Below are 24977 nucleotides of genomic sequence, written 5' to 3' on the forward strand. Positions count from 1 at the left end.
AAGATCAAGTTGAGGGGTTCGCTGAAATTTTGGAGGACTAGTATGGTTGCAGCAAGCTCAGCCCTTTGTGGTGAAGTCTGCACAGGGGTGGTTTTGGTGTGCCATGCTCCATTCTTTTGCCAAGCACATGCCCCTCGTTTTCTGCTGCCATCAGCAAATATAGTCAGGGCACTGACCAAAGGTTGTTTGCTGATGGGAGAGGAGAAGGAGTTGGGTATGGTTCTAATGATCTGAAAACGTGGGTCAGCGGGTGGGTGGCAGGAGACTAGCCCAGGCCAGTCGGATAAGGCCAACTGAAGCTCCTGGGAGTTTTGGAATAGAGGTTCCCAAATTTGCAGCGAGAAGGGGATAAAAAGTGTGGAGACATCTATCCCCATGAGTGCTTTTGTGCGGCTCCTGCCCTTTATGATTAATTGAGCCAATTGAGCTGATTTGGAAGTGATGGAGCATCGGGGTGTGTGGGAGAGATGGATCCACTCTAAGATGTGGAGCTTTTGGTCCTTTTGGGTCACTGCCGCAGTCAAGAGCCTTGGGGTGGCTAGAATGACCATATCTAGAGGAGTATTGGCAGCGGCCCTATCCACCCATATTCTACGTATGTTCTCTTCTATATGGGTCAGCGCTTGAAGCTGAGGTTGCTGCAAGGATATTTTGTCAGCGGGCCCTTTTCCCCAAGTAAGGGCTTCGAATAGTGGAGAGAGAGTGTCAGTGGTTAGTGACAGGAAAGGTCGGGCCCAATTAATGGTGCCCAGATATTGTTGAAGCTGAACCAGGGTAGGTTGAGGAGGCAGAGAGAGTGAGGGGAGTGAAGGATAGGCAGTAGTTGAGAGCATTTTATAGCCTAGATATGCATAGGAGTCAGCACTTGCACCTTTTCAGGTGCTATGTGCAAGCCTCCTTTGCAAGGATGGCTTTCAGGAAAGAGAACGCAAGCAAACACTGTACCTGGGGGTCCAGGAGCAGCAACAAGGATGTCATCCATGTAATGATACACCAGAAATTGTGGATAGGCAGAACGATAGGGTAACAGGACCTTATTTACATAGTGCTGACACATGGTGGGGCTGTTGAGCATGCCCTGAGGTAGGACTTTCCATTGAAAGCGAGAGGAGGGAGAGGAGTTATTCAAGCGAGGCAGAGTAAAGGCGAACAAGGCGCGGTCAAGTTCATGCAGTGGGATAGAGAAAAAACAATCCTTTAAGTCAACAACCATGAGATCAAATTTTTCAGGGATGATATTGGGATTTGGCAGACCACATTGTAATGCCCCCATTGGTTTTATAATCAAGTTCACGGGCCTCAAATCTTGTAGGAGCCTATATTTGCCTGATTTTTTCTTTACAACAAAAATGGGGGTGTTGTATGGGCTGACAGATGGTTCAACATGCCCTTTGACAATTTGGTCCTGGACAAGTGATTGCAAGGCTTCTAATTTGTCTATAGTGAGGGGCCACTGATCCACCCTAACAGGCTCTGTGGTTTTTAGTTGCAGCCGCAGTGGGGTTTCAGTGGAGGATGCCATTAATCTATGATGAGTTTTGCATTAAGTTGAGACATGAGATCACGGCCCCACAGGTTAGTGTGTAGTGGAAGCACCAAGGGTTGGAGGTAGGCAGTGCGAGAGATGTCAGATGAACTCACCGGTAGCCAGTGTTTGCTACGGTGGGCGTGCTGAACTCCTCCCACCCCGAACGGCCGGGGCAGTTTCCAGGGGCCAATCGTCTGGCCACTCAGCCGTTCGGATGACACTAACGTCAGCTCCAGTATCTAAGAGACCCGAAAAGACCTTATCATTGATTGTGAATTGTAATACAGGCCTGGCTCGTTCCATAGATTGATGAACAGTGAATGCCCAGGCATCTTCAGTTTTAACAGGTACTGGAACAGCAGTTGCCACTAGTTCTCCCTTGCTAAGTTTTGTGGGAGTATTTCCAATTACTGCTATGGCAACTGAGGAAAAGTCATCGGAATCTCCCAGAAATGGAGATGCAATAATTCCTTTTGCCATGAGGTCCCGGATGGGATAAATTATGAGGGGCGTCATGGCAGGAGGAATGGTTTTCAGACACGTGGGGAGAAAGTACACAGTGCCTGGGATGTCAATTTCCATATCTTCAGAAGCAATTAATTGGAAAGATATGGTGTCAGCCTTTGGAGCGGGGCTGGCTGACTGCCCCCCCTCTAGTTTCCCTGCGGTTGGGGGGTGCTGCTGCGACACTGGTTTGCCCAATGGTACCCCTTTTTGCACCTTGGGCAAATTGTTTTCGGCTTGTTGTTGTTTTGTGGATTGTCCCTAGCCCTACATTGTGCTTTGAAGTGGCCTGGTTTCCCACAATTGAAGCAATTCCCAGCTGGCCTGCTTTGAGAATTTGCGTGCTGCAGGGCCATTGCCAGGTGTTCCATATTGTAGGAAACAGTCCCCACGATTCTGCAAGCCTTTAGATAGTCCGAGAGGGAAGCCCCCCCTCGGGCAGCCAGAGGCTGCAGAATCCTTTTGCAATCCTCATTTGCATTCTCAAAGGCTAATTTCAACAGAAGCTCTCTGCAGGCCTCTCCATTTGAAATTTGCCTCTGGACAGCCTTTTGGAGAAAAAAGGAGCTGCTGTTGGTGTTAATGAGACCTCTGACATAAGGTGCTTGAACGCCATACATGGCCACAGCTTGTTTTAAATCTCTAATTAATTTCATGGATAAGGGTTCAAGCCTAGGCACATTCCCAGCTCCATCCCCCACATATTCTATGGGGCAGAGGGAGAGCTCCTCTAGGGTAAGAGAGCCCTCCTTGCACCCCTGTGCTATGGCTTGTGCAACTGCTCCCATGGGTGTCTGATCCCCCACAGGATTTAATTTAGGAGGAACCAAGGGTTCAGGAGCTGTGGGGGAAGAGGCTTCCAGTGGGAGAGCATCTTTGGTTTTGGTCTCAGCAGCATAGGGAGGGGGACCTCCCGAAGGGGGGGGGCTGCCAGCGTTAGTCAGCGCTGAGCTCTGAACTATCAAACATTCCATTACCACCCTCCAAGTGGTTAAAAACTTTGGCGGAGCCCTGGGAGTATCATGAAAAAAGTCACCCAAACGTTGCCATGTGGAGACTTTTAAGGACCCCTTTTCCGGATAAGCCGGACATTGCTTGTGGATGTATTTTAAAAGGGCTCTGAGGTCCTTTTTAGTTGGAGCCAGGAGCTTTTTGCCCTGACTCCTAAGAATCAAAATTGAGCTCTTCATTAATTCCCTTAATTCCTGCAGATGCACCATCTGCGCTTTAGAGAATTTCCCGCCCATACTCACCTGAAGGGAGGATTTCTCCTGGGGAAGGATCCGTGACTAGACCGCGTCCCTGGGTTGCAACTGGCTCGTCCGGCCGGGTGAGATGGGAGGTTGAAGGCGGGCGGGTCTGCTTCTTTTCAGCAGATCACGTCGGGGGTCACCAGATGCGGCTTTGCTCCGCATTAGGAAGGCTTCTCATTGAGTCCAATGCATCAAGAAAGACACCAAGCCGGTTCAGTCTTGGATGAGCAGCCCCGAGCACGCGCTCAGGGAAGCCCTTTTATTGAACACAAAACGTCACAAAAGAGAGTTCAGCCTACTTTACATGTTAAAAGGGTTGGGGGTCTCAGTGGATATATTGTAGCACCCAATCATAGTGCTTAAGGGATACAAAATAACCAATCCGCGCCTGCAGTCCAGCCAGTAGCCCAAGGTGGGCAGCATCCTTTTGTTCCTGATATCTGCTTTCAGCCTACGTGAGGCCTTGCAGGTATCGAAGACTCCTTTGCCTACGTGAGGCTTGGCATATATCAAAACTCCTTTGCCTACATGAGGCTTGGCATATATCAAAACTCCTTTGCCTACGTGAGGCTTTGGCATATGCCCAGGCTGTTAGATGTGGATTCGCTGCTGCAATTTTCACAAATTTATTTCAGCTATATTTTCTTCATGTCTATATCCCACACCCATGAATATATAAATACATTTTGCAATAGTCTCTTTCAGCCACATTGGCTAAAGGTTCTGGGAACTGTGTCTAAAAATATACAAGAGGACTCACATTTAGAGAATGTGATTGGCTTCCCTTATTGAAGTAATGCATGTTTTAAGCAGTTAATTTAATTTAGATTAATTGAATAATCTGAATCAAGTAATTGAGCATTCCTTTTTGTCCAATTATTAAATCTTAGGCATAAAAGTTAATTCAGGTAGTCCTTGAATCATGATCCAAATTGTTTGTTGCTAAGTAAGGCAGTTGTTAAGTGAGTTTTGTCCCATTTAATGATCTTTTTGTCACAGTTGTTAAACAAATCACTGCAGTTGTTAAGTCGTTAAACAAATCTGGCTTCCCCTCCCATTCAGTTTCTTGTTGGAAGCTGCTGGAAAGTTACAAATCATATGACCATAGGACACTGCAACCATCATAAACACATGTCAGCTACCAAGTGCTTGAATTTTGATCACATGACAATGGGGATGCTGCAATGATCATAAGTGTGAAAAATGGTTATTAGTCACCATATTCAGTCACACTAGATGTTGGCAACCCGTAGCTCCTGAGCTTCATGCGGCTCTTTTGACCCTCTCCTGTATCTCCCTGTTGCGCTGCTGGTAATTAAGTTTTTCAGCAATTCTTCCAGATAATCAGAGTTGGACGTGACCTTGTAGGTCATCCAGTCCAACCCCCTGCCCAAGCAGGAGACCCTACACCATTTCTGACAGATGGGAGTCAAAGCTCTTCTTGAAAGTCTCAAGTGATGATGCTCCCACAACTTCTGAAGGCAACTTCTGTTCCATTGGTTGATTGTTCTCCCAGTCAGAAAGTTTCTCCTTATTTCCAGATTGAATCTCTCCTTGTTCAGTTTCCATTCATTATTCCTTATCTGGCCTTGGAAAATAGCTTGACCTCTCTGTGGCAGACCCTCAAATATTCATGTCTCTCCTGGTCCTTCTCTTCACTAGACTAGCCATGCCCAGTTCCTGTAACCATTCTTCATATTTTTTAGTCTCTAGTCCCCTAATCATCCTGTTTGCTCTTCTCTGTACTTTTTCTAGAGTCTCAACATCTTTTTTATAGTGTGGTGACCAAAACTGGATGCAGTACTCTAGGTGTGGTCTTACTAAGGCCTTATAGAGTGGTATTAGTATCCCACATGATCTTGATTGTATCCCTATATTAATGCAATTTAGGATTGCATTAGCTTTTTTGGCTGCTGCTACACACTGCTGGCTCATATTTAGCTGGTTGTCCACTAAGATTCCAATATCCTCTCACAGTTACTGCTATTGAACCTGGTTTCACCCAGCCTATATGCGTACTTTTCGTTTTTCTTGCCTAAGTGTAGGATTTTACTTTTCTCTACATTGAATTTCATGTTTCAGTTCTGGTTGATCTCACCCCTGTCTGACGTCAGTTGGCCCTCCCCTCCCACTCACTACTCATCTGAGAAGAGAAGAAACTTGCTCCGGGCCCGCCATGCTTGTATTTTTTGCTAGGGGTGAATGGGGCAGGTTTACATTGTGGCTCTGCATTGTAGGAAGTTAGCAACCAACCCTTTCCTAGAAAATGGAAATATCCTAGGAAATATTAAAAAGGCAGAATATTTCCCCTAAAAGAGTAGAAACTCAAGAGCAGAAACTCACCCCCACTTTTGTTAATGGGTGGGCCATTAAGGCCTGGGCGACAATACTTTACATAACAAAGATCTCCAGGTAGAGCTATAACAATTGCTCAAAAGCCCTTTTCACTGCATCATCATCCAGCAAGGCTCAACCAAGCCTGGCACTCAGTACAGCCTACAGAGTTTCCCCTGCATGGCCCCATGGGAGTCTGACAACCAATCAGAATACAAGCTTCAATTCAAATCCCAACAAAGGTTATAAAAAACCCAGGCACTCTCAGCATATCACCCCTTTTTGACCTTCTCTTCTCACCTTGAAGCATGTGACCATCCTTTTCACTTTGGAGCTTCAAGCCATGTGGTCCTGTCCACCATTAAACCATATTTCCAAACAGCCTCCATGTTTCCAGTGTCTTTTTCCCTACTTGGAACTGAACCCAGAAGGATATTTCTTCCAACAATGTCATAATGGGTCCTGGGAAGAGGGGACCCGTCTCCCCCATTGTAAAACACACTAAATTTTACTGTGCTGTGCAAGGCACTGTGAGAGTGCCTCATGGCCTGCCCCACCCCTCATGGCCTCTGCCTCATGATCTTCCCGCTGCTCTTGTAGCACCTTGTACAGCACAGTGAAATTGGGTGCACCTCCCCAAGCATCTGAGACACATCCAGCACCCAGTACCAACAAAGGCTGGAAGTAGTTGCACACCATTTCCTGCTTCAGTCTGCCGGGCAGCAAAAATCCTGGATGAGACCCCCCGGACAATCAGAATCAGAGTGGGAGGGGGGAGAGAGAGACAGACAGACAGAGAGAGAGAGATACAGAGAGGGAGGGGGAGAGATAAAGAGAGACGGGGAGAGGGGAGTGGGAGAGAGATACATGGAGAGAGAGGGGAAGAGAAAGGGGGAGAGAGAGAGAGACAGACACACAGAGATATATATAGAGAGAGGGGGAAGGAGAGAGATAAATGGAGAGAGAGGGAGAGAGAGGGAGGGATGGGGGAGAGATATACAGAGAGAGGTGGAAAGAGATACGGAGAGAGAAGGAGAAAGGGAGGGGGAAGACAGACAGACACACAGACAGACAGACACACAGAGAGATATAGAGAGAGGGGAGGGGAGAGAGAGATACCGAGAGAGGGGAGAGGGGGGAAGGAGAGATACATGGAAAGGAGGAGAGATAGGGGTGAGAGAGAGAGACAGATACACAGAGAGAGATACAAAGAGGGTGGGAGAGAGATAAATAGAGAGGAGAGAGGGAGGGTGAGAGAGGGAGATACAGAAAGAAGGAGAAAAAGAGATATAAAGAGACATAGAGGGGGTGAGAGAGAGAGGGAGGGGGAGAGAAAGAGAAATACAGAGAGAAGGAGAGAAGTGGGGAGGACATAATTTGATATATATTTTAGATGTCAAAAGGGTTTCGTGGCTCCCAGTGTTTTTTAACAACCAGTTGTCTGCTCTAATGACTGGCTGGGTAGGCATGGTTAGGGGATCATGTGATTGGGTAGGAGGGAGGGACACCCAACCAGGTTTTGTGGCTCCTGGTGTTTTCTTTTCAAATGGTTCTTTGAGTGTTTGCAGACCCCTGAGTCACATTTTTTTAACTTCAAACGGCTGCTAAATGAATGGGTATAAGTTGATAATTATTTATATACATTTAGTGAGTATTTAGATGTGTTCAGAAATTTATTTTGTCTCTTGCACTTTATAGAGAGGGTAAAGACTAGCTTCCTTTTTAGCATTCCAAAAAAAGGCCTTACCATTAGGAAGTAAAAGTTTAATAATACCCCAAGAAGCATACTGTGCTTTTATTCTGCAGGGCAAAGTATGCAACAATTCTGAGCTACATCTTCTTCAATGACCCTCCATCGTTCCACTTTCTATATATGTGCCTCATTTTCTGATCTTCACTAGGTATTTTATGTACCCACCTTAAGCTTCTCTGAATATCCTCCAATTGTTTTTTTTTTCTTGTAATTGCTTGCAATTGTGCTTTTAGGAATTTCCAGCCATTTTTAATTAGTTTATCCTTTGAATCAGGCTTCCGGTTCCTTTGAATTTATTAAAAATTGCCTTTTGGAAGTTTACAATACATGGTCAACTAAACTCAGATTTTAATTCTTGTAAATCCTCCCCACTTCTCTCCTTCTCTCTGTATTTCTCTTTCTCTCCCCCTCCCTCTCTCTCTCACCCCCTCTATGTCTCTTTATATCTCTTTTTCTCCTTCTTTCTGTATCTCTCTCTCACCCTCCCTCTCTCTTTAGAATCCTAGTATCAATGTCTATGCAGATTCTTAGCCATTCAGGTAATAGTTGTCCCAAAGATGCTTTTTCAAGAGACAATTGAACTTTCTGGTTTTTCTTTGAAGATATTTCATTTCTCATTCAAGAAATGAAATGAGCTGAAGAAGCTTCTTGTATAAGAAGCTAAAGATCTTCAAAGAAAAAACAGAAAGTCAAGTTGCTTCTGCTCGCGGCTCGCGGCTAATGGCATCGCTTTAAACTTCCTGCCGTTGGTGGACCAATCACAACAGTTGTTAACCCACCAATTGCTAGGTGGCAGTGGTTGTCCAATCAGAATGTGGCATTACGAGTATGTAAATGTCTATATACAACACCCCTCCCCTCTTGGTTTGGTCCAACACTATGTTACGTAGTCATGTAAGTAGGCGGGGCTTTTGTGGTTCCTACTTGACCTCCGCAGCTCAGTCTCTGTGTTGACATCAGTTGGTTCGGACAGGATCGCTGTCTCTCCTGTCCTTCTCTCTGGAACCTCCTGGAAGGGTGAGTCAGCCATGCCGCTCCCACCTGTTTTTTTCGGGCTGGTTGATTCAGCTTTGCCACTCCCTCCTGGCTTTTCCGGGCAGGTTGAGTCGGCTTGGCTGCTCCTTCCTTGGGTGTCTTCCAGCTCCTTTCTCCCGAACTCGCCTTTCAGTAAGTATTTTGTTTTTTTTGTTGGGCTTTCTGGAATGGGTTGGTGATTTGTTTTTTGTCTTGTTAATGGAGGGTCTTCCCTTTTTTTAATATATGATGGTTTTGTTTCTCTGGTTTTGTTATTTTTTATTGGATTTTGTGTGTGTGCATGTTCTGTGTTTTGGGGTGTGTCGGTGATCCATTCAATAGTTTGAGACCGTAACTGGTCGACATGCCTCTTCCAGGTCCTGCCATCCGTCGTTTCCAACCGGCATGACCAGGGCCCTGTTATTTGTGTTATTGTGGCTGGTAGCCACAACGGGTCTCCAGTAAGATTTTTTGCATATACCAGGTTGCCTGGTATAAATGTGTGGTACTTACTGGAGGAGTCTGGTGGCTTTTCAGGGTTGTAGGTGGGGTGCAACCTATCCAGATATGTCCACAATTTTCTGCCCATCAACAGTTCAGCTGGATTCTTGTTCGTCGGTGTGCTCGGTGTTATATGTTGGATTGTGAGCATTGTATTGATTTTGTCTTGAATGTCACCTGTGTCAATTTTTTCCAATGCCTCTTTTGTATATCTAAACATGCATTCCGCCCTTCCGTTTGAAGCTGGGTGAGCTGGTGTTGTCAGGGCATGTCGTATGCCCTGTTCTGCGAGGAATTGTTCAAAAGCTAAGGCTGTGAACTGGGGGCCATTGTCTGAAACTAGCAGATCCGGCAACCCATGCATGGCAAAAAGTTTTCTTAGTTGTTTGGTGACAGCTTCAGTTGTTGTGGAATTCATGATGCTGACCTCCAGCCAGTTTGAGTAGGCATCGACAACGATTAAAATGTATATCCTTTTGTGGGTGTGGCGAAATCTATGTGGATCCTCAACCAGGGGCCTCTTGGTGTCTCCCAGTCGAGGACCGGTGCTAGTGGGGGAGTAGGTCTGGACTTCTGGCATTTATTTCATGTTGTCACCCATGTTTCAATGTCTCTGTCCATCCCTGGCCACCAGACGTAGCTTCTGGCCAGGGACTTCATCGTTACCATACCCATGTGTCCTTCATGCAACATGCCCAGCACTTCTTCCTGTAGTTTTTTTTTGGAACAACAACTCTATCCCCCCAAAGTATACATCCTTTTTCAACTGACAGCTCAGTTTGCTGGGTTCTGAAGAGTTTAAAATTTTCATTCTTATCGTTTTCCGGCCAGCCCCTTCCTAACCAGTTCAGGATCCGAGCCATCAATGTGTCTTTGGCTGTTTCCTTTGCAATGTCTGATGCGGTGATATGCAGATTTGGTAATGTTTCAATTTGGAATGTTGACGTGGTAGGAGCTGGGTTGTCGTCCTGGTCTGGTAGAGGTGAGCGGCTCAGTGTGTCGGCATGGAGTATTGCTTTTCCTGGTCAGTGGACAAGTTTATAGTTGTAGGCTGCAAGGAATTCTGACCACCGTGTCATACTTGGTGATAGGATGTTGGGGGTGGCTCTGTTTCCCGCCAGAATTCCTAACAGTGGCTTGTGGTCAGTAATTAAGGAAAATGTCCTACCATACAGGTATTCATGAAAACTTTTGCCCCCCGATATTGTGGCTAAGGCTTCTCTATCGAGTTGGCTATAGTTTCTTTTGGCTTTTGACAGCGTTTTAGAGTAAAAGGCGATTGGTGCCTGTCTGCCATTAGATAGTGTGTGGCTGAGTATGGTGCCCACACCGAATGGTGATGTGTTGCAGGTGACAGTCAGTGGTAACGTGTCACTGTATTGGATTAATACAGATTCAGACGTTATTAGGTCTTTAATTCCCTGGAATGCAGCTTCTTCTCGTTGGCCCCAGGTCCAGGTGGCTTTTTTATCGAGTAGTCTGTGCAGTGGTTCTGCTATTGTTGCCTTCTGCGGCCAAAAGACATTGTAAAAATTAATGAGTCCCAAAAATGCCTGTAAGTCTGTTTTATTTTTTGGTCTGGGTGCTTCTTTTTTTTTTTTTTTTTCAGTGGGGTGGATTCCTGCTTCATCAATAAGGTATCCCAGGAACTCGACCTGATTTGTAACAAGTTGGCATTTTTATTTTTTGACTTTGAGTCCTGCTTCCCTAAATCTTTGCAAGACTTCTCTTAGCCGGTCTTTTAGTTGCTTTTTATTTCCGGCGGATACCAATACATCATCAAAATAAGGGACCACACCTTTTAGTTTTTGTAGGAGATGCTCCATTAGGCTTTGGAAAATGCCTGGGGCCACGCTGACACCAAATTGCAGCCTGTTGCATTTGAATGCCCCCCCTGTGCGTTACAATAGTCTGTGCCTCTGCTGTCTCGAGATCAACCAGCAATTGTTGATATGCTTGTGCGAGATCAAGCTTTGCAAAAACTTTTCCTCCCCCCAATGAGTGCAAAAGGTGCTGACCTACTGGAATGGGGTATGCGCTCTGCTGTAATGCGTGGTTTAGGGTGGCCTTATAGTCACCACAGATGCGCATGGACCCATCTGGTTTCACGGTGGTTACAATCGGGGTTTCCCATCTTGCATGGTCGATTGGCTCTAGTACCCCTTGTACGATGAGTTTGTTCAGTTGCTCATCAATTTTTGGCTTTAAGACAAAGGGGACGCTTCTGGCTTTTAACCGGATGGGGGCTATGTTTGGGTTCAGACTAAATGATATAGGGGTCCCACGGTACTTGCCTAGCATCCCATCGAATACGTCCTGGAACTCCTTCATCAGGCTTTCTTCCCAGTCCGTCTCGGAGACGCTGTTGATTCCTGTCACCTTGATTCCTAAGGGTGCAAACCATTCTAAACCAAGCAGGCTGGGGTGATCTCGGTCGATGATTGTCAATGGGAGGACTTCGGTATGTCTTTTGAAATTTATTTTGAAATGTCCCAATCCAACTACCGGAATCTTGTTCCCTTGGTAATCTTTTAACATCAAGCTTTGCTTTTTGAGTTCTTTTCTTTGGATGTTGGGTATCAGGTATTTTATTGTGTTCCATAATACCATTGACAAATATGAGCCGGAGTCCACCTCCATCTCACAAGGTTGCCCTTCTATTTTGATGTTTATGTGAACCTTTTTTGCATGGGTTGTTCTGGCATTTCCAATGATGAAAGTTTGGTGTGTTTCTTCTTTTTCATTGATTTGCTTGCTTCTGTTTTCTCGGCTCCAGCGACGCCTGGTCTATCTTTCTCTAGCTCTGGTGTGTGTGTGTGTGTGTGTGTGTGTGTGTGTGTGCGCGCGCTGCCTCTTCTTTTTGGACTATAGCTCTTTTTGTTTCGGCAGACCCTTGCAATGTGCCCCCGTTTTTCACAGTGTCTGCAGATGGTGTCCAAGAAACGGCACTCTGAACGCGGGTGGTCTCCTCCACATCTGGCACACTGAAACTCGGGATTCCTTCCTCTCTTTTGTCGCTGGTTTCATTCCGACTGAAGCCTATGTATTTCCTCATCTTCGTCTTCAGTGTCGGACGAGGAAGCGATGTCTTCATGGTGGGTGGTTGCAGCAGCGTGTTTTTGGGTACCTTCTGCTTTCTTTTTCCAGCTTTGGTTTGGGCTATTCTGTGTTTCTCGGTTGGTTGTGTTCATTTGCCGCATCGTAGCCGCTGATTTCTTCGCTGCTTCGGCTGCGGTGGCTGTGGCGATAGCTTTGTTCACGGTGATGTTGGGTTGGTTCAGCAGTTTGCTTTGTAAAGTAGTGTCTCTCAATCCTAGTACTATGCGGTCTCTCATGGCTTTGTCCATGTTGAGAAACTCGCATGCTCCTCCAATGCCTTGGCCATCTTGAAGATTGTAGGGCCGCAATGCATCAGGAATATGGCTCCCTTCCTCTGGTCAGTGATTCCTTGCAGTTTGTTACTCTCTAAGAACATCAGGAACCTGTCGATATATGGCTCCCAGTCTTCTTCGGCTGGGTTGAACGGTGCGGGTGGTGAGTTATTTCCGGCCATCTCGTCGATAGCTTGGTTCTTGTTGCCATGTGCTTACAGTCTTTTTCCTCTCAATCCCACCTTCGTTGCCAGTGTTCTGTTGTGGAACGAAAGACGGACTCGAGACTCGAGTTGAATTCAGCTCTTTATTAAGCATCAGTAACGTCAACTAAACTCGAGCCGCGGCAGCCTCTTTTATAGTGGCTGCTCGTGGCTCATGGCCAATGGCATTGTTTTAAACTTCCCGCCATTGGCGGACCAATCACAACAGTTGTTAACCCGCCAATTGCTAGGCGGCAGTGGTCATCCAATCAGAATGTGGTATTACGAGTATGCAAATGTCTATATACAACACTTTCTTCCACATTGATTAATACTGAAATGACCAATCTTTTTGTGATTTCCTCAACTGTAAGGATATCTTGTTAGTAAGATAAGGCAAAAAAAATTATGGAAGGTCTATGGAGAACATCTCTCTCAGTAAAAGTTGAGTTAATTGAAATTTTAGGCACAGTTCAACATTAAAGTTATTGGCTGGTAATGAAATGCAATTTTTTCACTGTTGGCATAATTGTTTCAGTGATATTTCTTATTTTTTTGCTTAAGGAACTCCAGAAAAGGATCTTGCTTACAGGCAGCCCCAAGATGTGTCTTAATATATCGACAGCCATTAATAATAAAGTGGGGAAAAAACCTATTTCCTCTGTTGTCTAAAATTATGAAATATCTATTAGAAAAAAACAATAACAATAAACTCAGCTAACATTTTCTGTATTCCTATAATAAGACCTCTGTTTATGTTACACTGCAAAATGGCTTTTGGAAATAAAGATTGAGATATTAAAAGGTAAAATAAAAAATAAAAATGGCATAATTAAAGTATGGCAACAACTATCTTCGTATTTAGGAAAAAAATGTGAAAAGCCAATTATTTGAACAAGAGGGCCTGGGAGAGATTTTGCCTGTTGGAATAGTGCAATGAATGAAGCATTAATGTTAAAAAATAATTTAGTGGCTTTCTTTGCCTGAGTTTAAAGAGGGGAGATACATAATATGTCATTCAAAACTGGATTTAGAGAATATTACTAGTATTACAAAGATAGCCCTAAAGTTATTTGATGCTAAATTACCCTGCCTCAATCAATTTTGTCATAGAAAGAAGGCAAAACAACTATTGTAGCCCTCTCTTCCTTCTTCCTGCACAGAGACAAATTCCTAGAGTGTCTTTCTGTTTTAGGATCTTTGTTTTGAGTCTCCTTTAGTATTCATGCCTTGCCCTTGGCCACACATGATAATAACCATGAGTTGAAGCAATGGTGGGATTCAAATTGGTTTACCAGCGGTTCGACTGGTGTAGCTTGGTGGGCAGGCTTTGCGTGCATGCACATGCTTTGTATGTGTGCAGAGGCATTTCTACTGACCTACTGCACTCTCCCTGTCTCTTCAACAGTTGATATGTGGCAATCTGCTGTGCCATGTGATATAGCTGAACATCAAAAGCAGGAAATAAAGGTCACTATGGAGCCTGGGCCCAGCAGCTGATTATCAGAGTGAACTAGTTCACTCCCAGATGATCTTCGGAGGTACTGATTTGGTCGAACCATGCTAAACTGGTAGAATCCCACCCCTGGGTTGAAGGCATAAAGATCCCCTAGCCCTATTATTGGTGGTAGGGTTGATGTCAACTGAACTGAGTTTTTTCTCCCAAAAATTGATTTAGAAAAAAATGGTAGGATCTGAAAGCCTACAGGAGGCATTTGCAAATCTGGGTAGATGTCCAAACCTGTTTGACAAGGCACTTAATTTTCTGCATTCTGCACAGAGGTGGATTTGAAGCTGTACAGATGCAGATAGAAAACTCAACAAGACATCTATAACAAATTACATTTATTGGTTCATCAGGCATCCTCATAACTCACATTTGTGATGAAGTTCTTTTTTAATGACCAATCCTTTGTATATCTGCCTTGTAGTAAAAGATGGTTATCTCCTAACCCATCTCGTAGCGATAGAAAGAATCTTCCATGAGTTAGTGAGTTCAGGCAAAAGTGTGGGAAAATTCCCCCACCCTTTGAGGGTCAATTTAGTGACCAATCAGGATTACAGATGTGGCCACGTGACATGAACTACATTTCCCAGGATACCTTTAACTACATTTACCATGATGCATTCCCTTAAGGGGACAGCTCACGATTCCTAAGTAACTATCCAATTCCCATAGACTGGCTGAGACAGCACACCTAAAGTATATGGAAACTACAGTGGAGTTGCTTCCCCTTGGGTAGCTGCTAAATCAGCCATGTTGCATAAATGCCTCTAACATGGAAAATAATATATGCTGTTATCACCAAGCATAGTTACAGAAAGTGCACATAATAATATAAATTTGGTTTGGTGTTAAGTGTCACTCTAGTTACTTCCATAATTCCTAATCCTTCTTACTGCTCTTTGTCTCTTTCATCCCCTCCCTCTCTTTCTCCCTCTTCCATCCTCTCCACAGTGGATATTTTAATTATCTATTGCTAGTGGTCATGATAAACTGTAGGGAAGCCAAAAACTACAGTGGTTAAACGGTCATGCAAAAGTCCTTGTGCTGTAGGCGGTCTTTTTTTTGGATTTAGTTCAAGAAGTTTCCTTCAAGACTATACATTTAATCTATGAGCTATTGTACCTTCAATTTTCATGCTTTCTGTAACCAGCCTTAAGGAGGTGCTGCTCTTCTGCTGCCATATAAAATTTAATCCTGTTTTACAGTTAAGGTAAAGTTTCCTTTGCACACTTGTGCTAGTCATTTCTGGCTCTATGGGGTGTGCTCATTTCCATTTCAAACCCCAAGAGCTAGCACTGTCCAAAGATGTCTCTGTGGTCATGTGTCCAGCATGACTAAATGCCGAAGGCACACAGAACGCTGTTACCTTCTCACCAAAGTGGTCCCTATTTTTCTACTTGCATTTTTACATGCTTTCAAACTGCTAGGTTGGCAGAAGCTGGGACAAGTAACAGGAGCTCACTCTGTTACATGGCACTAAGGATTCGAGCTTCCGAACTGCTAACCTTTGTAATCGACAAGCTCAGCCTCTTAGCCACTGAGCCACTGCTTTGCAGTTACCCTGAGCCTATTTTCAATTTAAAGGCCTCCTCAGTAAGTTGCAGTAGGTGCCATCCAAAATGAATTAAATACAAATGTACATAGATAATTTATTTCTAATATTCCATTCGTTTGAAAATGGAAGGAGAAAAATACTACCATCAGGAAATTAAGAGGAAGCTTAATGCTTCACTCACTGCAATATATAATACTTTAGCATTCAGTCAGACTTGCCCATCAGGATGTTTAAGCAGTTGTAATATACAGTATTAAAGAAATAACATCCAAGTTACTATAGTAATGTAATATTAAAACTTTTTTCATTTTCTATTCTTTTTTTCATTCACTGGAAAATGATCTTATTTGCATAGACCCACCCAATCACCTGACCAAAATTATATCATAAGTGTCATGCAGGCAAAACTGAAGTTTCAGTGTTTTCTATTGCAGTTAGGATTTGGGAGTTTTGAAACAATGCTACGCTTTTTTTAGAGCTAACATATATCTTTGTGAGTTTCTAAATAGTAGGAACTTATGTAGTGCTAATTTTCAAAACAAGGATCTGGGTGCAAAAAGTCAAGTACAACAGCTATTAGAATTATGGTTTCTGTTAAGTTTGGGAAATGAGAGGCTGAACCAGGGCATGGATGCAACAAATACTTTATTAGAATAATAAAGGACTGAACGTGCTTGCCAAGCCTGGAACTGGCTCGCAGCGATCAGCAACTGGTTGGACCCCACAGCCTGCTTTTATAGCTGGCTGCTGGGGAGAACCAACCAATGAGCGAGGGGGCAGCCGCCCCCGCAGCGCGAACGGACCTGAGTGGGAACTCCTTAGAGTTCCAGGGACATAACACCCCTTTCCCCCAGATGCAAACACGCATAGTCTTTAAGGTAGGCCGGAGGTTTATGCTGGCGCCCAGAACGGCGCAACTCTGGTGGGTTGTCTGTCAGTCCAGAGTCTGTAGGGGAAGGCTGGATCGGTAGGGAGTCACGAACGCGTCCCTCGGTTCGGGTTGGCTCGGGACTCGTAGGGCTGGTCACTGGGGATGTGCTCCCGTTGACTGGTTCGGACTGGTCAGCCATCTGGAAGTCGCTGTCCGTGTTCGGATTCCCTGGATCGGCTGCTGGTGTAAGCAGGTCACCGGAATTGGTGCTGATGTGGGGTTGATGCTGTGGCCTCGCCCGGTCTGTAATTCTAGTCACTGCTGGCGAGAGTGCTGTGGCGCCTCCGCAGCTGGTCCAGGTGCCTTCTCCAGACTCGGCCGTCCTCCAGTCTGATCCGATATGACCTGGGTCGGTGATGGCCACGATCTTGCCGGGATCCACAGAGGGTCTCCAGCGAAGTTCCTCGCGAACACGGTTTCCTGTAAGACAAAATGCCTAACCCCCGATGTGGAAGCAAAGGAGAGTCAGGGCAGTAATGTGGGTAAAGCCTGTCCAATACAGTCCGTGCAGGCGTCTGCCCATCAGGAGCTCAGCTGGGGACTTATTAGTGACTGTGCACGGGGTTGAGTGCTGGCTCATCAAGAAACGGGAGAGTTTGTGGTGCCAGTCTTCCTTGCTGAACCTAGCTAGAGCTTCTTTAGTGGTCCTAACGGCTCTTTCAGCCAATCCGTTACTGGCAGGATGAAAGGGGCGTGAAGATGTGGCGGATGCCCAGGTTGTGCCAAAGCGGGCTGAACTCGGCTGATGCGAACTGGGGGCCATTGTCGGAAACAATAGAGTCTGGAAGCCCGTGTGTTACAAACAGGCGAGTTAATACCTTGGTAATCGCCAGTGTGGTGGTTGTGGATAGTTGTGCCACGTCAATCCACTTAGAGTAGGAGTCCACGACCACCAGGAACATTTTTCCGTGCAACGGGCCGGCTGGGTCGATGTGAATTCTGGACCACGGAGCGCTGGCGCTTTCCCACTTAGTGGGGTGGCAATTGGAGGGGCTGGATGGGATTCCTGGCAGGGATGGCAGGAGCTTACCCATCTGATGATGTCTTCGTCGAGGCCCGGCCACCATACGTAGCTGCGTGCTAATGCCTTCATTCTGACGATGCCAGGGTGCCCCTCGTGCAACGCCTCCAGAACTCGGAGCACGCAGTGAGGTCGGGATGACCACTCGTGTGCCCCACAGCAAACAGCCCTGCAAACTGGATAATTCCTGTATGGCGGGTCTTGAAAGGTGTAAATTTGGTTTCAACATCACCGCCCGGCCACCCCCTCCTCACCCAGTCCAGTACCTGGGCGATCGTTGTGTCAGTCTTGGATTTGGCCGCAATGTCAAGGGCAGTGATGGGGAGGTCCAATTGGGTGACCTCAAAGATAGCATGGACCGGTGCAGGGTCTTCAGCTGGAGCCGGCAGGGGCAGCGGCTGAGAGGCGTCAGCGTGGGACAATGTTTTACCTGGACGGTGTATGAGTCTATACGAGTATGCCGCTAGGAAAAGAGTCCATCTCGTCATTCTAGGAGACAGGACTTGAGGGGTCTGTTTGTCCCCAGCTAGTAGACCCAGGAGGCTTATGATCCGTGACCAGCTCGAAAAAGTGGCCAAAGAGAAATTCGTGAAATTTCTTCACTGCTGCGACAGCTGCTAGAGCTTCCTTATCGATTTGGCTATAATTGCGCTCTGTCGCAGAGAGCGTCCTGGAAAAAAAAAGTGATGGGAGCCTCGAGCCATTGGGGAGCCTGTGGCTTAACACTGCCCCAATTCCAAAAGGGGATGTGTCTGCTGCTAGCACTAATGGAAGGTTGGGGCCTAACTGAATAAGGACCGCCTCTGACGTGAGTAGTGATTTGACTGCGCGCGAAAGCGGAGTCTTCTTTGTGACCCCAGTGCCAAGGCGATTTTTTATCCAACAGTCTGTGCAGGGGTTCTGCCACTGATGCTTTATGGGGCAGGAAGGATGCGTAAAATTCAATAGCCCCAAGAAGGCCTGCAGTTCCGCTTTGGAGGTTGGAGTGGGTGCCTCGTGAATTGCCTTAACCTTGGACTCCAGGGGTGAATGCCTGAGGCATCAATTTTATAACCCAGAAAGTCCACCTGTCTAGTGGCAATGGCACATTTTTTTTTTTTAATTTGAGGCCATGCTGTCTGAACCTCTCTAACACTGCTCGAACTCTCTGGAAGAGTTGGGGTCTGTCCCTGGCCGAGACTAAGATGTCGCCGAAGTAGGGTACTACACCAGGGAGGCCCTGCAAAATCCGCTCCATGAGGGATTGAAAAATGCCTGGGGCAACATTACGCCAAATTGGAGACGCCTGCACCGGAAAGCACCCTGTGGGTGACAATGGTCTGGAGTTCCGCTGTTTGGTTGTCAACAGGGAACTGTTGATACGCTTGAGACATGTCCAATTTGGCAAAAATGCTGCCAGGTTCAAAAGTGTGTAATAAATGCTGAATGACGGGCACTGGGTAAGCGCTAACTTGTAAAAACTTATTAATTGTGGTTTTGTAGTCTGAGCAAATTCTCAGGCTACCGTCTTTTTGAGGGTGTGACAATGGCGTCTCCCATTTGGCGAAATCTGTTGGCTCAATGACCCCTTGTTTTAATAATTTATCCAATTCTGCATCTAATTTAGGCCGAATAGCGAATGGGACTCTACGCGGTTTAGCCTGATTGGGACTGCTTGGGGGTCAACTGAGAATGAGATAGGGGTACCGCTTATAACACCCCAGCTCATCGCTGAATACATCTGAGTAGTCAGCGAATAAGGAGTCAGTGTCAGAGGTTGAGACAGCATGGACTCCTGTTAGCCCTAGGCCTAGATGGGGAAACCAATCAAGCCCCAAGAGTGTGGGGAGGTTGCCGTTAAGTACCACTAGAGGTAGGTGACCTTTGAAAGTTTTAAAACTGACAAGGAACTTGCCTCTGCCGATTACAGGAATGTCCTTCCCTGGTAGTCCTTCAGGCTAAACTGGCACTTCTGGGCCGGCTTCTTGATAGACTGGGCTGTAGCCTCTTGAGGGTGCTCCATGAGATAATTGAGAGCGCTGACCCTGTGCCAACCTCCATGCGACAAGGTTTACCTTCTAACAAAACGGAGAGAGAGATTTTACTAATGGTATGGCAAGTGTGCTTGGCATGGTGGTGCGTGACAGTTCAATACTTGCCTCTGAGGACCAGAATGTGAGAAGGAGGGTGCCTTTGTGCCGAGTTGTGAGAGGCTTGACAGACTCTCGCGATGTGCCCCCTTTTGTGGCAGATGTTGCAGGTGGCTCCTTTGAATTTGCAGGTGGCCCTCGGGTGAGATCCACCACAGGATAGGCACAGGGTGATGTGCTTGTGTGGACTGATGCTTTCTTGCTTGGCTCCTACATGTGGTTGCTTGGCGTTGGCGAGGCGGTGGATGTCGGTTTCATCACTGGGGCCTTCCTCTATGACCACCTCTTCGGAGGGACTGGAACTGCCGTTAGCTTGGAAGTAGGACCTTGGATTTCGGTGGCTGAGTGTGCTGCCAGCTCTGCTGCCAGGGCCTCTCGACGGCTTGTGCGAGGTTGAGGTCCTTCTTAGCGAGTAGGCACCTTTGGAGGTGGAGATCCTTGACTCCGCAGACTAGCTGATCAAGGGGCATGTCCTCCAGGTAGGTTCCAAACCCACAATGGAGTGCTGCAGTCCTGAGGGCGGCCATGTACTGGTTGATGGTCTCTTTGTCTGATTGCTTCCTCATACGGAAGGTGAATCGCCTGGCAATCTGTGAGGGTCTGGGAGAATAGTGGTTAGTAAGGATTTCTAACAGTTCTGACCATGGAACGTTTTTTTAACTCACGTGGAGCCACGAGTGCTGTGGCAGTGTCAAAGACGATGGCTCCACAGTAGGTCAGGAAATATGATTTTTCCGGTGCTCCCCTGCATCAGCCAGCCCAATTGCGTCGATGTAATGGTTAAAGCGGTTCTTGTATGACTCCCACTTCTCCTCATCCGGCTTGAACGCTGGGAAGACTGAATTGGAATTCATAGTGAGGAAATCAGGTTGTCTAATCTGTTGGAAAAATCTCTCTGGGGTAGCAGCAGGAAGGTTTCTTGTGCCTGTGGCAGGCAAGTGACTTCAGCTCTGGAGAGGCTTTTCACAACTCTCTCTCTCTCTCTGGGCTAACACGTGGTTAGGCTGCCCGGCCGTTGGCAGCGTTTTGAAATTCGCGCCTGCGTGGGTGTCAGTGACTTTGAATTACAGCACCGCGTTGTACTTTTAGGGCAGAAATTCAAATGACAGCCGTGTTGAATTTCGCGCCTAAAGAAACGAGCGGCTGCGGCTCGCAGTGCTTCACTTTCCCTGTAGCTTGGCTAACAAGCGGCTACAGACGCTTCTCACTCTCGCTGCTTGCTGACCGCTCTCTCTGGCTGCGGATCAGCGTTCGCTCGTTGTCTGCTGATCGCTCTCTCTAGCTGTGGATCAGCGTTTGCTCTATTGCCTGCTGATCGCTCTCTCTGGCTGCGGATCAGCGGCTAGTGATTCAGCGGTTGCAATGTGCCTCTGGTAGCCATCCCATCCTCGTCGCCAGTGTTAAGTTTGGGAAATGAGAGGCTGAACCAGGGCATGGATGCAACAAATACTTTATTAGAATAATAAAGGACTGAACGTGCTTGCCAAGCCTGGAACTGGCTCGCAGCGATCAGCAACTGGTTGGACCCCGCAGCCTGCTTTTATAGCTGGCTGCTGGGGAGAACCAACCAATGAGCGAGGGGGCAGCCGCCCCCGCAGCGCGAACGGACCTGAGTGGGAACTCCTTAGAGTTCCAGGGACATAACAGTTTCTTTTCATTATTCAAAGTTCAAATGAGTTTCCTGTGTTCAAAAGACCATTTTAAAACAACTAATCTATATTTTAAGTGTGTATGAATTATCTTTTTGTAGGCAGGACTTTTCATTCCTTAAGGTAATAAAATGACTCCACACAAAATGAAGACTTTTGGTGGGGCTCCCAGTTCTTCCAAAGGTGCATTTCAGTTCTGTATTGAATATGGATTCAATTTAGCTTGTTTAAATAAAACAAAAAGATGTGAAATAAGTATATGGAAGAAAGATGATATAAATAAAGGTACATATTGTTTTAATCAGCACTGAGTAATTGGGGTATAGATAACCTACTGCTAGTAGAAATACAGTAAATTTAGAAATACATGATTATGGCTGAGATCTTGCAAAATTCTTTCTTTGTTTACAAATATCAGAACATAAACTTTCATTGTACCAATGACTAGTCCATAAAAACTTTTGTGTACCTTTGACTTAGTTTTGACATCTGGGGACTGTCTGGAGTAGTCCTAGTGGTTTGCAGCTGCCTTCTTCCTAGGGCGGAGAGAAGGTGACTGACCCAAGGTCACCCAGGTGGCTTTGTGTCTTAGGCAGAATTAGAAATCTCCTAGATTCTAGTCTGATGTTTACACACTACCCAAACTGGATCTTCGATACATAAAAACCTTAGTGGACAACCAGCTAAATATGAGTGTGCAGCGGCAGCCAAAAAAGCCAATGCAATCCTAAGTTGCATTAACAGAGGGATACAATCAAGATCAAATGAGATACTAATACCACTCTATAAAGCCTTAATAAGAACACACCTAGAATACTGCATCCAGTTTTGGTTACCACACCACACAAGATGTTGAGACTCTAGAAAAAGGGCAGAGAAGAGCAACCAGAATGATTAGGAGACTGGAGGCTAACACATAAGATGAATGGTTGCAGGAACTGGGAATGATTAGTCTAGTGCAGTACCTACCGCCCACTAGTGGGCGTTCCAGCTTTCATGGTGGGTGGTAGGGGTTTTGTCCCCTACTTTATAAATCATCATTACTGTGGAATTGGTGGGCGGTAGGTACTACTAACAAAGTGGGTGATAGGTATAAAAAGGTTGACTACCCCTGGTTTAGTGAAAAGAAGTACCAGGAGACATGATAGCAATGTTCCAATATCTGAGGAGCTACCGCAGACAGAAGTTGCATTTGGAAGTTGTAGGAGCTTCATCACTTGACACTTTTAAGAAGAGACTGGACTGCTTTCTGTCAGAAATAGTGTAGGGTCTCCTGATTGGGCAGGGATTGGATTAAATGACCTACAAGGTCCCTTCCAATTCTATTAATCTGTCAGCAGATTTGAGGGTCAGGCTGCTGCGCATTTTATGTATTACACGACAGAATTTGGCACAGTTAAAGAGGTGGAGATATCTGAATCTGATAGAAGAAGATATAAATAGTGACTAGAATATTTAATTATGTGTGGAATAAGCAAAACAAACAAACAAAAATAGGAGGAAGGTGTGCTTGATATGTTCACTGCCTTGAGTTATTTGTAATAATAAAGGCAAGGTATAAATAAACTCACACTGTTGGCCCTTTAATTTGAGTTGCATAATTGGATAGTTATTTAATTTCCAGATATGTTTTTTTACGGTGTTTTGCAATTTCTAGAGCTCCTGTGTTTAGCCAAAGCACATACCAAAATGACTTCCTCATAATGTCACAATGAATTAGACCTTTTTTGAATTCCCATAACCATATAGAACCATATCATAATCAAACTCAAACAGACCAAGTAAAGCCATAAACCTATCCAACTTTATATCTACCAGGTCTTTACTTTACTGCTCTAAAGCTTTTGCCTGAAGGGAGCTGTCGACATGGATCCCTAGCAGGCATTACAGGTAGTCCTTGACTTACAACAGTTCATTTAGTGACCATTCAAAGTTAAAACGGCACAGAAAAAAGTGACATGAATATTTTTCATGCTTATGACCTGAGCAGCATCCCCATTGGCACACAATTTACATTTGGATGCTTGACAAAGGACCCACACTTATGATGGTTGTGGTGTCCCGGGGTCACATGATCGCCTTTTGCAACCTTCGGACAAGCAAAGACAGTGAGGAACGAACATGACAAGAAAAGTCATCAAATGGAGCAAAACCCAAAACTTCTCACAACATAAATTTTTGGGCTCCGTTGTGGTTGCAAGTCTAGGACTACCTGTACACTGTAGGCAAGTGCTTGTCAACCTTGGCCCTCTTAAGATGTGTGGACTTTATATCCCAGAATTCTCTCATTTCAGAGCAGCCACCGCTGACAAACACTGCTGTAATCTAGGCCAGAGATCTCCAAACTTGGCAACTTTTAAGACTTGTGGACTTCAACTTTCAGAATTCTCCAGTCTGGGAGTTGAAGTCCACAAGTCTTAAAGTTCCCAAGTGTGTGGACCCCTGATCTAGGCAGATCTCAGTCACAGGTACTACAGGTGTCCTTGTTCTGAGGCTTTTTACGCACTTAACCTCCTCTTCCATGCCACATCCTACTCGCAACTATGAAAGGTGAACAAACGCGTTAAAAAAAAAGGCTCGAGTCGGGATCAGGTTAACCAGCTGGGCATGGGGGTGGGGGAATGTCTCTTTGTGTATCGGTATGTTTTTGGGGCGGGGGGACGGGAGATAAGAAGAGAGATAATTTAATTGCGAGGCTGATTGGCTTTCATTCCGGTTCGCCTGAGCGCAGCAGCATCTCTGCGCCCACCCCCTGAAATGGAGATCTGCATATTCTCCAGCCAGGAGTGTTGAGGGGCGCTCCTCCTCCTCCTCCTCCTTCTTCTTCATGGGGGAAGAAAACCCTTCCAGCCTGGGAGGAATCTTGCAATAGTCGGGCATCCAGGGAACGAAAGGGAGGCGCTTAAAGCAACTGAAGAGAAGGGTGTTTTCAGAAACCTTACACTTCCCCGTCCCCTTCCAAGGTCCCGTAGAAGGAGGGAAAAGAAAGGGCTACTTTCCTGCCCTGGGGGCCCTTTTCGATCATTGGTTCACCTCGACCAGAAACCGAGAAAAGAGGGGATTGTTTTCCTGCTCTTTTGTTCTCATATATATATATATATATATATATATATATATATATATATATATATATATATATATATATATATATATATATATATATAAGCAACCTGAGAGGCTTACCTAAAAATATATATATATATATATATATATATATATATATATATATATTAGGTAAGCCTCTCAGGTTGCTTGATTAAGATTACTATATTGTGAACTTTCTTTCCTTTCTGTCTCTCCCTTCCCTCCCCCACCCCAGTGTGTTTAAAAAGTTCGCTAGATCATTTTTAAGAAGGAGTTTGGCAACGTTTGCAAAGAGTGGATGTAGTGTTGTGAAGAAAAAGAAAAAAAAGGAGCCTGGGTTCTCCATTTGGGAATAAGAACTCCACATGAGTAGAGAAAATTTTGATTATTTATGCTGAAAAAGGATTGCCAGTCTCGGTCTATCTTTATTTTATTTATTTATTTTAGTTTGTCTAGCATGTATGAGAAAACAAGTATAAGTATGAACATAACATACAAACATGTAAGTATAAACTGGTATAAGTATATATATAATAAATGAGTATGAATAAATGGGAACATTAGGACAGGGACGGTAAGCACGCTGGTGCGCTTATGCAGGCCCCCTTACAGACCTCTTAGGAATGGAGTGAGGTCCACA

The 24977-nt window shown here is 45.5% G+C and overlaps 1 protein-coding gene across 1 annotated transcript in view; it reads left to right on the forward strand.

The window, feature by feature from the left end:
• Positions 1–8388: 8388 nt before the first annotated feature.
• LOC113442496 (uncharacterized) overlaps positions 8389–24977 on the forward strand; it is a 32018-nt gene continuing 15429 nt past the window's right edge. The window contains 1 exon segment of the mRNA XM_087915499.1: positions 8389–8539. The gene's annotated coding sequence lies outside the window, so the exon portion shown is untranslated.

Source organism: Pseudonaja textilis, chromosome Z, assembly GCF_049901715.1.
Source record: "Pseudonaja textilis isolate UNSWEBS1 chromosome Z, rPseTex1.2, whole genome shotgun sequence".
Classification (NCBI taxonomy): domain Eukaryota; kingdom Metazoa; phylum Chordata; class Lepidosauria; order Squamata; family Elapidae; genus Pseudonaja; species Pseudonaja textilis.